This window comes from Melozone crissalis, unplaced genomic scaffold (assembly GCF_028551555.1).
Source record: "Melozone crissalis strain CALT ecotype California unplaced genomic scaffold, PUWL_Pcris_2 ptg000247l_1, whole genome shotgun sequence".
NCBI lineage: Eukaryota > Metazoa > Chordata > Aves > Passeriformes > Passerellidae > Melozone > Melozone crissalis.
The window spans coordinates 975,573-987,610 of record NW_026536006.1 but is presented as its reverse complement, the minus strand read 5'-3'; the positions used below and the strand labels follow the sequence as shown (position 1 = coordinate 987,610).

Sequence of the window (12,038 nt, the reverse complement as noted above, 5' to 3'; positions counted from 1 at the left end):
TTGGATAGAGATGCATCAAGTACAAACTGAAGCAGTGTGCAGGAAATCACAATGAGTGTTTTAGGTGACAAACTCTCTAGAGGGACCAAAGTCTACATCTGGTGTGGCAACTTGGCTGCTGCCTGGTGGTGCTGGACCCCAGTTTGGCTAAAGATGCACAGGATGGGGGCTCCTCCCAGGCCTGGCAAGAGCAGGGACCTGCAGTGTTGGTGGCTGGGGGACAATGGGAGTGCCCAGCACAGACTGGGGAGGTGGAATGAAACCAGTGGCACTCTGCTGTGCATGGAGCAGCTCAGGCTCTGCAGGGATGCCCTGCCTGCCTGCTGGCAGCCCTGTGCTGACTCCAGCGGGCTCTGGCAGCTGTGCCAAACCCAGGGGCAGCGGGAAGAGGTTTGGCTCTCAGTGCCAGACCACAAAAACATCGGTTGGGCAGGAGGGGAGTGCCCAGGGCCACGTCCGGAGCTCTGCAGCCACTGTGGGCTGTGGTTGCATCCGGAGTGGAGGGACAGAGCAGGGAGGAGAGGGCTGGTGTGACCGTGTTGAAGGAAGAGATGAGGATCTGACTCCGTGTTTCAGAAGGCTTGATGTATTATTTATGATATATATTACATTAAAACTATACTAAAAGAATAGAAGAAAAGGTTTCATCTCAGAAGGCTGGCTAAGAATAGAAAAAGGAAGAATGATAACAAAGGTTTGTGGCTCAGACTCTCTGTCCAAACCAGCTGACTGTGATTGGCCATTAATTAGAAACAACCACATGAGACCAATCACAGATGCACCTGTTGCATTCCACAGCAGCAGATAATCAATGTTTGCATTTTGCTCCTGAGGCCTCCCAGCTTCTCAGAGGGAAAAATCCTAAGGAAAGGATTTTCTATGAAAGATGTCTGCGACAGGCTGGGATGGGGCTGCTGCACTGAGGATGCTGGGAGCCATCTGGGGCTGGGCCACGGAGCACATTTCTGAAATGTTTTAGGTTATTCTGGTTAAAAAAACAACAAACCAGAAAGTGAAATTTTATCTGTTGAGAGAGAATGAGAAGTTTCAGTAAAAAAAATCTGCAGATGTCCTGTCCGGGTTTGTTTTGACCCAAATGCCAGATGGGTGTGGGAACGCCCCGGTGCCTTCCCAACGCTGCTGTGCCTCATCCTGCTGGGATGGGACCCCCTCTGCCATTCCCACACGGCCCAAAGCAGCTCCTGGCCTCCTCCAGGGGGCTGATTATTTTAATCTGGGTGCTTTGCTTTTTTCTTTGCTAGCACAAAGACTCCATGGGACCCTCCAGGGTTCCATGGGCAGGATGGGACCCTCCAGGTGTTCCATGGGACCCTCCAGGTGTTCCATGGGCAGGATGGGACCCTCCAGATGTTCCATGGGACCCTCCAGGTGTTCCATGGGCAGGATGGGACCATCCAGGTGTTCCATGGGCAGGATGGGACCCTCCAGATGTTCCATGGGACCCTCCAGGGTTCCATGGGCAGAATGGGACCCTCCACGTGTTCCATGGGACCCTCCAGGTGTTCCATGGGCAGGATGGGACCCTCCAGATGTTCCATGGGACCCTCCAGGGTTCCATGGGCAGGATGGGACCCTCCAGATGTTCCATGGGACCCTCCAGGGGCTCCATGGGCAGGATGGGCCCCCCTGCCTTGCTTTACCCCAGCAGGAGGAAGCGTGCACAGGGCGTTCCTGCAGGGCCGCGCTTCCAGAGCAAAGCTCCTAATTAGAAGGAGCACTGCAAGCCTGCACTGTAATTTAAGCTGAACTCATGAGACTCAGTGTCTAATTTGTGGCTGGGAACAGATTTAACCTGCAGGATGGGCACCAGGAACCTGCCTGTGGGTGTGGTGTCCCTTGGCTGGGCACTGGGGGCACAGCCCTGGGGTGCAGCCCCTGCTCAGGGCACCCCCAAACACCGAGCAGGCCTGTGGGCAAGGCTGGCTCAGCCTCCCCATGGCTTCTCCAGGGTTTGGGGGGTGTTTGGGGGAGCCCTGCTGTTCTCCTTCCTACCCTGGCCTGAAACAGAAAAGGGGAAGAGGGATGTAAAGGGAAAATGATGTGACAAAAGTTGCAGGAGTGTGGTTGTGTTTGCAGGAGTTGTAGGATGAGGGAAGAGACGAGGATCTGACTCCATGTTTCAGAAGGCGTGATTTATTATTTTATGATATATATTATTACATATATTATATATTATATATACTATATAATATATATAATACACTATACTATATACTATATACTATATACTCTATACTATATACCATATACTATATACTATATACTATTTACTATATGCAATATAATATAATGTAATGTAATGTAATATATAATATAATATAATATAATATAACATAATATAACATAATATAAATATACACATATAAAATATATAATACATATTATATATTATATTAAAACCATACTATAAGAATAGAAGAAAAGATTTCATCAGAAAGCTAGTTAAGAATAAAAAAAGAATGATAACAAAAGCTTGTGACTGACTGAGACAGTCCGGACAGCTGCGCTGTGATTGGCCATTAATTAGAAACAACCACATGAGACCAATCACAGATGCACCTGTTGCATTCCATAGCAGCAGATAACCATTGCTTACATTTTGTTTCGGAGGCCTCCCAGCTTCTCAGGAGGAAATAATCTTAAAGAAAAGTTTTTTCAGAAAATATAATAGCTACACAGGAGGGACAGAGAGAAAATCACCTCCATTAACAGGCATGCTAATGGAGGTGAAGCCACCCAAAGTTTTCCAAGCAGCTTTTGCCAGCTCTGTTTGATGCAGAGCAGGGATCTCACTGCAGCCTGGCTCTCCTGAGGCTGCTCACGTATTCCCACCACGGGGCTGCTCCCAGCATTGCCTCTGCTTGGCCTTTTCTGATGAATTATTGAGCAGTGATGCTGTGACACCCCGGTACCTGCTGTGTCTCTGTCAGACGGGAGCTGATGAGCTGCCACGTCCTGATCCCTGCACCAGGAGTTCAAGGGTTCCAACAGCAGAACTTGTTTTCCCTTCCCTGCTTTGCCTCACAATCAGACAGCTGAAAACACCTTTTCCTTGGAGCATGACCCACACTTCTGGAAGCTTGTCCATCTCCCAGGTGAAGCTCTGTTTATAAACCTGCTTGGAGCACAGCACAGCATGCAGATCCATCCCAGGAAAGGGCTGGCATGAACCAGCATGGTCCCTGTGAAAAACGCCAATCGCTTGTTTTTAAAATTTTAAAAGTTTAATAGTAATAAAATGGTTATAAAAATAGTAATACAGTTAGAGTAATAATATTTTGGACAATTTGAATTAGGACAATATGAGACAACAGAAACAGAGAGTTATGGATGTCTGGGTACGTTTTTCTGGGCAGCACAAGCCCAAAAAAGGACCCACGTTAACAGAGGATTAACCCTTAAAAGCAACAGCCTGTTGCATATTCATACACCTCATACACGATGCATAAATTCAATTCAAACACAGGATTCTGTCTGGTCATCATCAGCTTCTTCCTCTGAATCCTAACAGTGCCTTCGAGGTGGGAAGAAGTTCATTTCTTCTGATAATGGAGCAATAAATTCTCTTTCTCTGAAAGATTCAGGTGTCCTGTGGCTAATATCTCCCTGCAAGTCCTTTCTTTAAAAAAAGTATCCTACATAGCATCGTTTCTATTTTAACAATTTTTATAACCTAAAGCTACATTTAACACAGTACTTAAGAGAATTAACGCAGCATCACTTTCTAACACAACACATATAATATTCATTTGAATATTTGCAAAAGCCAATCATAAAATACATGCATTTTTCACAGGCTTCATCTAGGAGAGTTTCCACGCCCTGGGGGAAGGCAGGGGGTCCCAGGGAGCCCCCAGCCCCGGGCAGGACGGGAGGTATCCAGCCAGGCTCGCTAGACTGCTCCTAATGGGATCATCTCTGCCTGATGCACAGGGCACTCCGAGCCAGGCATCATCCCCGTGCTTACCGGCTCATTAAATAGGAAAAGGGAAATTAGGAATAGGAGTTTGTGGGGAGGAAGGAGCCAGGGGAGGGAGGGGGGGATGCTGTGCTCTGTCTGCAGTAACACAAACCTGGGCTGCTTTCCCTCCTGTAAGTGAAACCAATGCATTATTTACAGGACATGAGTAAAGCACTCCAGAGCAGCTCTCTCCTTAAATACAGGAAATGCTTTGAAAACACTCCGTGGGTTCACAGATTTGAGGACCAGAAACACCACGAGGCCATTGATGGGTCTCCTGCAGCCCCCCACAACACCCAGAGATGGAGTTACTGCTCCCTCTTCCTCCTCCCTCGTCATCCTCTAACAAATTTGCATGACACCCCTAACAAAGGGAGGGAATCATTTATCTGACTCTATTTTATCAGAAGGTTAATTACTTTATTATATTACACATTATATTATATTACACATTATATTATATTACATATTATATTATATTATATTATATTACACATTATATGATATGATATGATATGATATGATATGATATTATATTATATTATATTATACTATATTATACTATACTATATTATACTATACTATACTATATTATACTATATTATACTATACTATACTATACTATACTATACTATGTTATACTATATTATATTATACTATATTGTACTATATTATACTATATTATACTATGTTACATTATATCTAAACTGAATCTCAACTGCACACAATTGCACAACATCTTGTGACTGTTAGCTGATAGTTTTGACTCGCACACACACTTGGCCCTGACAGGCCAAGGAAATAAAACACCATCACGTTGGATAAACAATCTCCATATTGCATTTTGCTTTTGTACAAACACAGGTACAGCAAATGAGATAAGAATAGTTTTTCCTTTCTCTGAGGTTCAGAGGAACCCAGAAATATTCTTGGGAGGAATTGTGCCTTGCTTTTCTCTGTGGAGAGAAATGTGGTGCCAATCCTCTCTCTCTGTCCCCAGGCAACCCCCGAGTGCTCCTGGCTGTGCCATCTATTTTGTGGTGTGATTGAAGAGCTCTCCAGTGCCCGGCATTTGCTGCCCACGGAGGCACTTACTCACTGCAATCAGGGAGGCACTTCAGCTCCTTTTGATTAGCTGAGCAGAGCAGGGCTCAATCAGGCTGCAGGCAGCACCCCGTGGAGATGCAGCACCTCGTGGAGATCCTTCCCAATGCCCTCGGAGATGCTCCTCAGCACCCCAGGGTTAAAAATAAGTTAGAAAGTGTTGTAAAATAGTTGGTAGGTCGTTAAGCATGTACTCTCAGTTTGGTTATTATATTGTAAAAGGGGTTTAAGGGGTAGTTGTAAGAAATCAGGTATTTAAGGTACCATAACACACCTCAGTAAAGCGCACCACGAGCCAGCCTGGACAGAGCTGCAATGGCCAATCAAGGCCTAAAACCTTCATGCAAATGAAGGATCCAAAAGGAAACCAATCCAAAGGGACAAAAAACAGGATAAAAAGGGGCTCCTGACCCACTGAGTTGTGCTGCTCCATCTGGGACATCATCAAAAAGGAAATCCAGGGCTGGTGGACGGGAACGCTCCTGCTTGGCCCAGGCCCCCTTGCTTTAGGCCTTCCTTTTTTTATAATAAATGCTGAAAACCACCCTTGCTTTAGGCCTTTCTTTTTCCTATAATAAATGCTGAAATCACTTTAGTACCTGGATCCTGCTCTCGTTTTTGTCACCAGGGAGATGCCCTGGTTCAGTGATGCTGTTCCCACTCCCATTGCCCAGACAGGGGATGCTGGAGAGGCCCTTGTCTGTGCTGCAGCTCCCAGGGAGGGGTTTTTCAGCTCCCTGGCTTGGCTGGATGAGGCTCTGAGAGCCCTCAGCCCCAGGACACCGCAGACCAGCCAGACTTGCTTCTATGAGCCAAACCCTGCGGATAACAGACCAGCTGCCGGGCAGAGAACAGGCTCAAGGGTGCAATTCCAGCACAGATATTGCACCCTGGAGCTGCCATGGTGCTGGAGACTTCCAAAACTTGGATGCTCATGAAACCCCTTCCCCAGGATCTGCCTCCCCAGCAATCTGCTCCAGCAGATTTTGTGAGGGCACTGTAGGGCAGGCAGCAGCCAGAGATTGCTCTCAACCAAAAAGCACTAAAAAGCAGGAAGGGTTTAAACCCTCCCCTCAGAACAAGCAAGGCATGATACCTATAAATCAGGGTGATTAGTGGGTTTTTAAAGGCTGGGAGCATCGATCCCGGCGGGAGCACTCAGCCAGCACTCCAGGCAGCCCGGCAGCCTAATGCACACGGATGTATTTGCAGGAACATCCGATGAGATTGTTGCTGTGGGGTTTTTGCTCTTCCAGGATTGTGAAATCAATTCCCCTGACCTGGTGTCCTCATCCCAGGCTCCTGCACTGCCTGCTCTGGGCACACAGGGCTGTGGAAAAGGAGGATGGGGATATGATACAGAAATGGCTGCCTCGCACCAAGAAATTAAAACTTTTTATGAATCTTCTCCTGCCGATTCTGCCCATGTGAGTCTTTCCCTCATTCCCACTGGAAATATTGTGGAGAGGATGGACCCTTCTCCCTCCTCAGCACCATCTTGGGTACCCCGAGGGGCTCTGTCCCAACACTGCTGTGGAAGATGATGGGAATTATACAGAAATGGCTGCTTCACACCAAGAAATTAAAACTTTTTATAAACCTCCTCCTGCTGCCCCTTCTGCCCGTGGGATGAGAGTTTTTCCCTCATTCCCACTGGAAATATTGTGGGGGGATCAACACTCCTCCTTCCTCAGCACCATCTTGGGAACCACAAGTGAACCCTGCCAAATCTTGGATGCTTTGGTGAGCACAGAGCACATTATATCCTTTCCTGAGGCCTAATTAGGGTCTGGAATCAAAAATGTATTTCCTCTCACTCCATGGGGATGTGAGGAGTCAGAAAAGGAACGCCTGGATAAGGAATGGCCACATCCCTGAGCTGTGGTGGCAGAGCCTTGGTCCTGGAGCTTTTAAAAAAGGTTTTCATCCCAAAATGTGTGTTCAGGCATCAAAATAAGATGGAGGATTCCCAACAGGATCCGGGCTGCTGCTGTTTGGAGCTGGAAGGGAGCAGGGAAATTCTCTGGAGCTGCGGATGGGAACGGCTGTGTGCTCGTGGTGCGCTGGAAACCTGAACCCGCCCCAGCAGGAATTTGCTGGCAATGGCATAAAACAAAGGCTCTGTCCTGGGAAGTCAAAATGCAGAATTATGGAGATGCAAACTTCAGGAGAGACACTCCGCAGCGGTTTATGCAAATGCCATGCAAATGAGGCTGATAAATATGTAGTAGGATGGAAAGGCGACAAAATGTGGCTGAGTGACTCCAGCACATGACCCGGGGGGGGGCTGTCCTGAGGAACCCTGACCTGTCAGGAGCCAGGACATCCCTCTGGCTGTCCTGAGCAGCCCAGACCCTGCCAGGGGGCTCAGAGACCCTGGCACAGAGCCCAAAACGCCTGTGGTTTGAATTATTACCAACCTTAGATGAAGATCTGAAAGCCATGACAAATTAAGTAGTTAAGAATGATAGTAAATTTAGAATAATTAAATTAATTAATTAATTAGTAATTAAGAATGATAGCAAATTTATCACAAAGTTAAAAAAAAAAAAGTAGATTTTGAAGTTTTTAGAATAGAAATTCAGAAAAAGAAAATGGAAGAATCTAAACATGTCCAGCCTTTCTCCTTCTTCTTCTTGGCCTCCATCTTCTGCTGTGATGGTGGCCCTTCTAGATTAATTTAGAGTAGAAGCTCACTGTCTAACACAGGTGATAAGTATTAGGAAGTAATTGTGAATATTGAACATTTAGTTTTTAGTATAAAAACATAACACCGCCCCGGGGGCAGGCAGAGTTCCTCTGACTGACTCAGCAGAACAAAAGAAAGATTTTTATAGATAAGACACAATGAGCAACCTTGAGACCAAGAAATGAAGAGTTCTGACTCTTCCTTCAAGCACCCGGGCTAAGAAAAGAGACTTTCCAGCTTTTCTCGAAAAAAAAAATCACCAGCAGAGATCCCGAGGATGCTCTGGAGGAGGTGAGAGCCCCCGCAGGGCTGGTTGGAGCTCGGGGGCTCCTTCTCTGCCCAAATTCCTCGGTTTTCCTGCAGGTGAATTTCCCTGCTCAGAGCTCCATCCTCAGCTCCTCCTGCTCAGCAGAATGCTGTGAAACGCAGCAGGGGCAGAGGGAAAAATCCCAAACAACAACTGGATGCCGCAGGCAGCTCGGAGCAGAAATGGCCAAGTGCTGCCACCAGCCAGGGGCTTGTCGGTCTCACAGATCCGCGGGGAGCAGCGATGGAGCCGTGAGGAGAAATGCTGTGTGCCAGCTGAGCCCAGCACTGCCTGCTCTGTGCTTTCCAGTAAATCTGTTAAAATAACTGGAATAAATCAATAACGGCATGCTTGGTCTGCCCCTCCTGCCAAGGAGAGATTTGGACGGGCTGAGGGGAGGAAGAGTTTTGGGGAAGGGCTCTGAGGAAGAGATTTGGGGAGGAAGGGCTGTGAGGAAGGGCTGTGGCGAAGAAGGGCTCTGGGGAAGGGCTGTGGGGAGGAAAGGCTGTGAGGATGGAAGGGCTGAAGGGAGGAAGAGCTTTGGGGAAGGAATTTGGGGAAGGGATATGGGGAGGAAGGGTTGTGGGGAAAGGCTGTGGAGAAGAAGGGTTTTGGGGAGGAAGGGTTTTGGGGAAGGATTCTGGGGAGGAAGGGCTGTGGGGAAGGGCTCTGAGGAAGGGTTTTGAGGAGGAAGGGCTGTGTAGAAGAAGAGTTTTGGGGAAGGGCTTTAGGAAAGGACTGAGGAGAGGAAGGGCTTTGAGGAAGGGCTCTGGGGAAGGGATTTGGGGAAGGGATTTGGGGAGGAAGGGCTGAGGGGAAGGGATGTCAGGGAGGGATTTGGGGAAGGGATTTGGGGAAGGGCTCTGGGGAGGAAGGGCTTTGGAGAAGAAAGGTTTTGGGGAAGAAGGGGTTTGGGGAAGGGGTTTGGGGAGGAAGGCCTTTGGGGAAGGGCTCTTGGAAGGGCTCTGGGAAGGGCTCTGGGTTGCAGGAGCTCCTGGCAGGGCACTGCAGCGCTGCCCCTGCCCCTGGCCAGCCTCATGGCCCGCAGGGTTCCCTCCCAGCCCTGCCCGCCCTCCTGCTCTCACCCAAGTTAGCAAGGCGCTTTTGTTCCATTCGGCTTTGTTTTCCTAGCGAAGGCAGAGCCGGTGATTTCTGCTGAATTCAGCTGCCGGCTAGCAGCGTGTGTGTTTGCACAAGTTCTCACTGCAGCTTCACACCCGGAGGGCTCAGGAAGGCTCAAAGCAGCCCCTGTTCCTGCAGACGCCAGAGAAAACACAGCTCCCTCCTCGCAGAGGGATGGCGTGAGCAGGTTTTGCTGCTCATGAATCAGAATTTCCCCAGAAATCACGCATCTGGCGTGTGGCCTGTATTCCCAGGGGTTGGCAGTGGGGAGGGGAGGTCAAAGCCCCCCGAATGCAGTGGGTGCTGGTGCAGGGGTGGCCCCATCCCAACGCGGGGCTCTCTGGTGATGCCCTGGCTTCCCAGCCACCCTGTGGATGCTTAGGACAAGGATTTGCTCATGGTTTTCTCCTCACAGGACCCCAGGTTTTCTCCTGGCAGGACCCCAAGATTTCTCCTCGTCCTCCTCTCTCTCAGACATTTATTTAAAATCCCGTGGCCCAGGAGCTACCCTCAGGCTCTCTGGTGATGCCCTGGCTTCCCAGCCACCCTGTGGATGCTGAGGACAAGGATTTGCTCATGGTTTGGGGGATAAAGCTCCAGCAGCAGCCTGAATCCTGCTCGCAGGACCCCAGGATTTCTCCTCGCAGGACCCCAGGATTTCTCCTCACCCTCCTCTCTCTCAGACGTTTATTTAAAAGCTTGTGGCCCAGGAGCAGCCCTCACGCTTTCTTGTGATGCCACGGCTTCCCAACCACCCTGTGGATGCTGAGGACAAGGATTTGCTCATGGTTTGGGGGACAAGACCCGAACAACAGCCTGAATCCTGCTCACAGGACCCCAAGTTTTCTCTTGGCAGGACCCCAGGTTTTCTCCTCGCCCTTCTCTCTCTCAGACATTTGTTTAAAAGCCCGTGGTCGGGATCAGCCCTCAGGCAGCTCCTCTCCCTCCCACACCCGGTGTCATTTTCCCTGCGACGCTTCTTCCCCCCGTAATTCACGGCTGGATCCCGGGTTTTGACACTCGGATCACTCCAGATAGGAATCCGCCAGCATTATGATGCAGATGAGCTTCTGAAAGCCTCGGAGTGCTTCTTGTCTGTGCGGCGAGGGGGGTTAAAACAAAGCCGTGTTTATTCCTCGGCTGTGGGAGGAATGCCAAGCGGCATCGCTGGGCTCGGCATCGTCTGCCCAGCACCCCCAGACTGCTGCAGGGGGAAACCGCCTTGTTCCTGCTCTTTTGCCTTGGAAAAATGCATTTCAGCCCTCTGGGTTGGGTTATTCTTGAGTTTGAGTTCCAGCACAGCCCCTGCAGGCAGGGAGAGGGGAGCAGGATGAGTTTGGTCTGGAGTGGGCTAAGGATGGAGGTGAACATTCCTGCTTTCTTCTCACCGAGGTGTATTCCCACATTTCTCTTCACAGAGAAAAGCAAGGCACGATTCTCCCCAAGAATATTCCTGCGATTCAAGTTCTCTGAACCTCAGAGAAAGGAAACACAATTCTTATTGTTTTTCTACTACAAAAGTAGAATGCAATATGGAGATTGTTTACCCACAGTGATGGTGTTTTGTTTCCTTGGCCTGTCAGGGCCAGGTGTGTGTGTGTGTGAACAGTCATGAGATTCTGTGCAGTGTGTGCACTCTGTTCAGGAAAGATGGAAGAAGTGAAAGATGTGTTCAATGGCAATAATCCCTCGATGAAGTATTTCTCCACATCAGGCACTGTTGCGTTGTGATTTCAGGGTTTACCTCAGAAACTCTCCCCTGATAATTCCCTCCCAGGTGTATCACTCACCCAGCCAGCCAAAAGTGTCTCTGGGGTGAAACACCACAGTTTCCACTATTTAGTTCAGCACCAAGGGCCAGACAAGCTCAGGCACATCCTGTCTGGCTATATTGGTAATTATTCCAATAAGGCACCAATAAATGATGGTGGTTGTGCCCAGCCTTGATTGTTTCACCTCTGCTTGCATCCTTCATTAGGAATCATCCATGCTCTCTACTCTTGCTCCCCTGCCCCTATATTTATTACCTGTGGGGTCGATGTTCTACACAAATGCCTTGTAATGAAATTACAAGCAGAAGAAAATCACATTTTAACAGAAATCCTATTGGGTAACATGCCCTGCCAGAACTGCATGACAGGGCAGATTTGGGGGCTGGGGGGAGGCTCTTTTATCATGTTGGGTTGGAAAAAACAAACAACCATGATTGAGGGGACCTGCATTACCTCGAGTCCACAGCAATGTGCTCAGAGCAGCAATGGAAGCTACTCCAGCTTTTGGGGGCACAGAATCCCTGTCAAAACCATCCCACCATTGGAGTATCCTACCAGGATGATGCCACAGTGCCTCTGCCAGGCTGGTGAAATTCCACTTTTGAGGGTTTTTGCTCTGTGCAGACTCCAGATCATTTTCATGGAAAGTTTCGCTGCGACGCCACGTTCTCCTAGAGCCAACCTGAACCCATTTTCCAATTTTCCATCAAAAAATTGGGATGTTTTTCAAGTAGAACAAGGCCCACTTCCAAGGAATATGGGCTAGGCTTTGGCCTGCTTTCCAAGAAAAAGGGGATTTTTGCTTTAAAAACATGCCAAAAAATTGTTTTCTCAGGGCTTTTTCTTCGGCATAAAAATTGCAGTTTCATTGAAATTGAAGGAAGAAGGGAACAAAAATCCTCATCCAGGGCTCTTTGAAAGAGGAGCTGCAGCGTGGGGGTTCAGCCTCCCACAGACACAGCCACCCTGGAGCAGGGGTGCCTTTGCTGGGCCATGGAGTATTATAGTGTTTATGTGCAGTATTATAGTATTTATATTTATTTGTATTTGTAGAGAATGTCT

General features: G+C 48.5%; 1 protein-coding gene across 1 annotated transcript in view; it reads left to right on the top strand.

Moving 5' to 3' along the window:
- The window catches only part of ASH2L (ASH2 like, histone lysine methyltransferase complex subunit), a 168,496-nt gene extending 157,689 nt beyond the window's left edge, over nt 1–10,807 (top strand). Inside the window, exon 17 of the mRNA XM_054294406.1 lies at nt 10,794–10,807. The gene's annotated coding sequence lies outside the window, so the exon portion shown is untranslated. The remainder of the gene's footprint in view (nt 1–10,793) is intronic.
- Nucleotides 10,808–12,038: the final 1,231 nt, after the last annotated feature.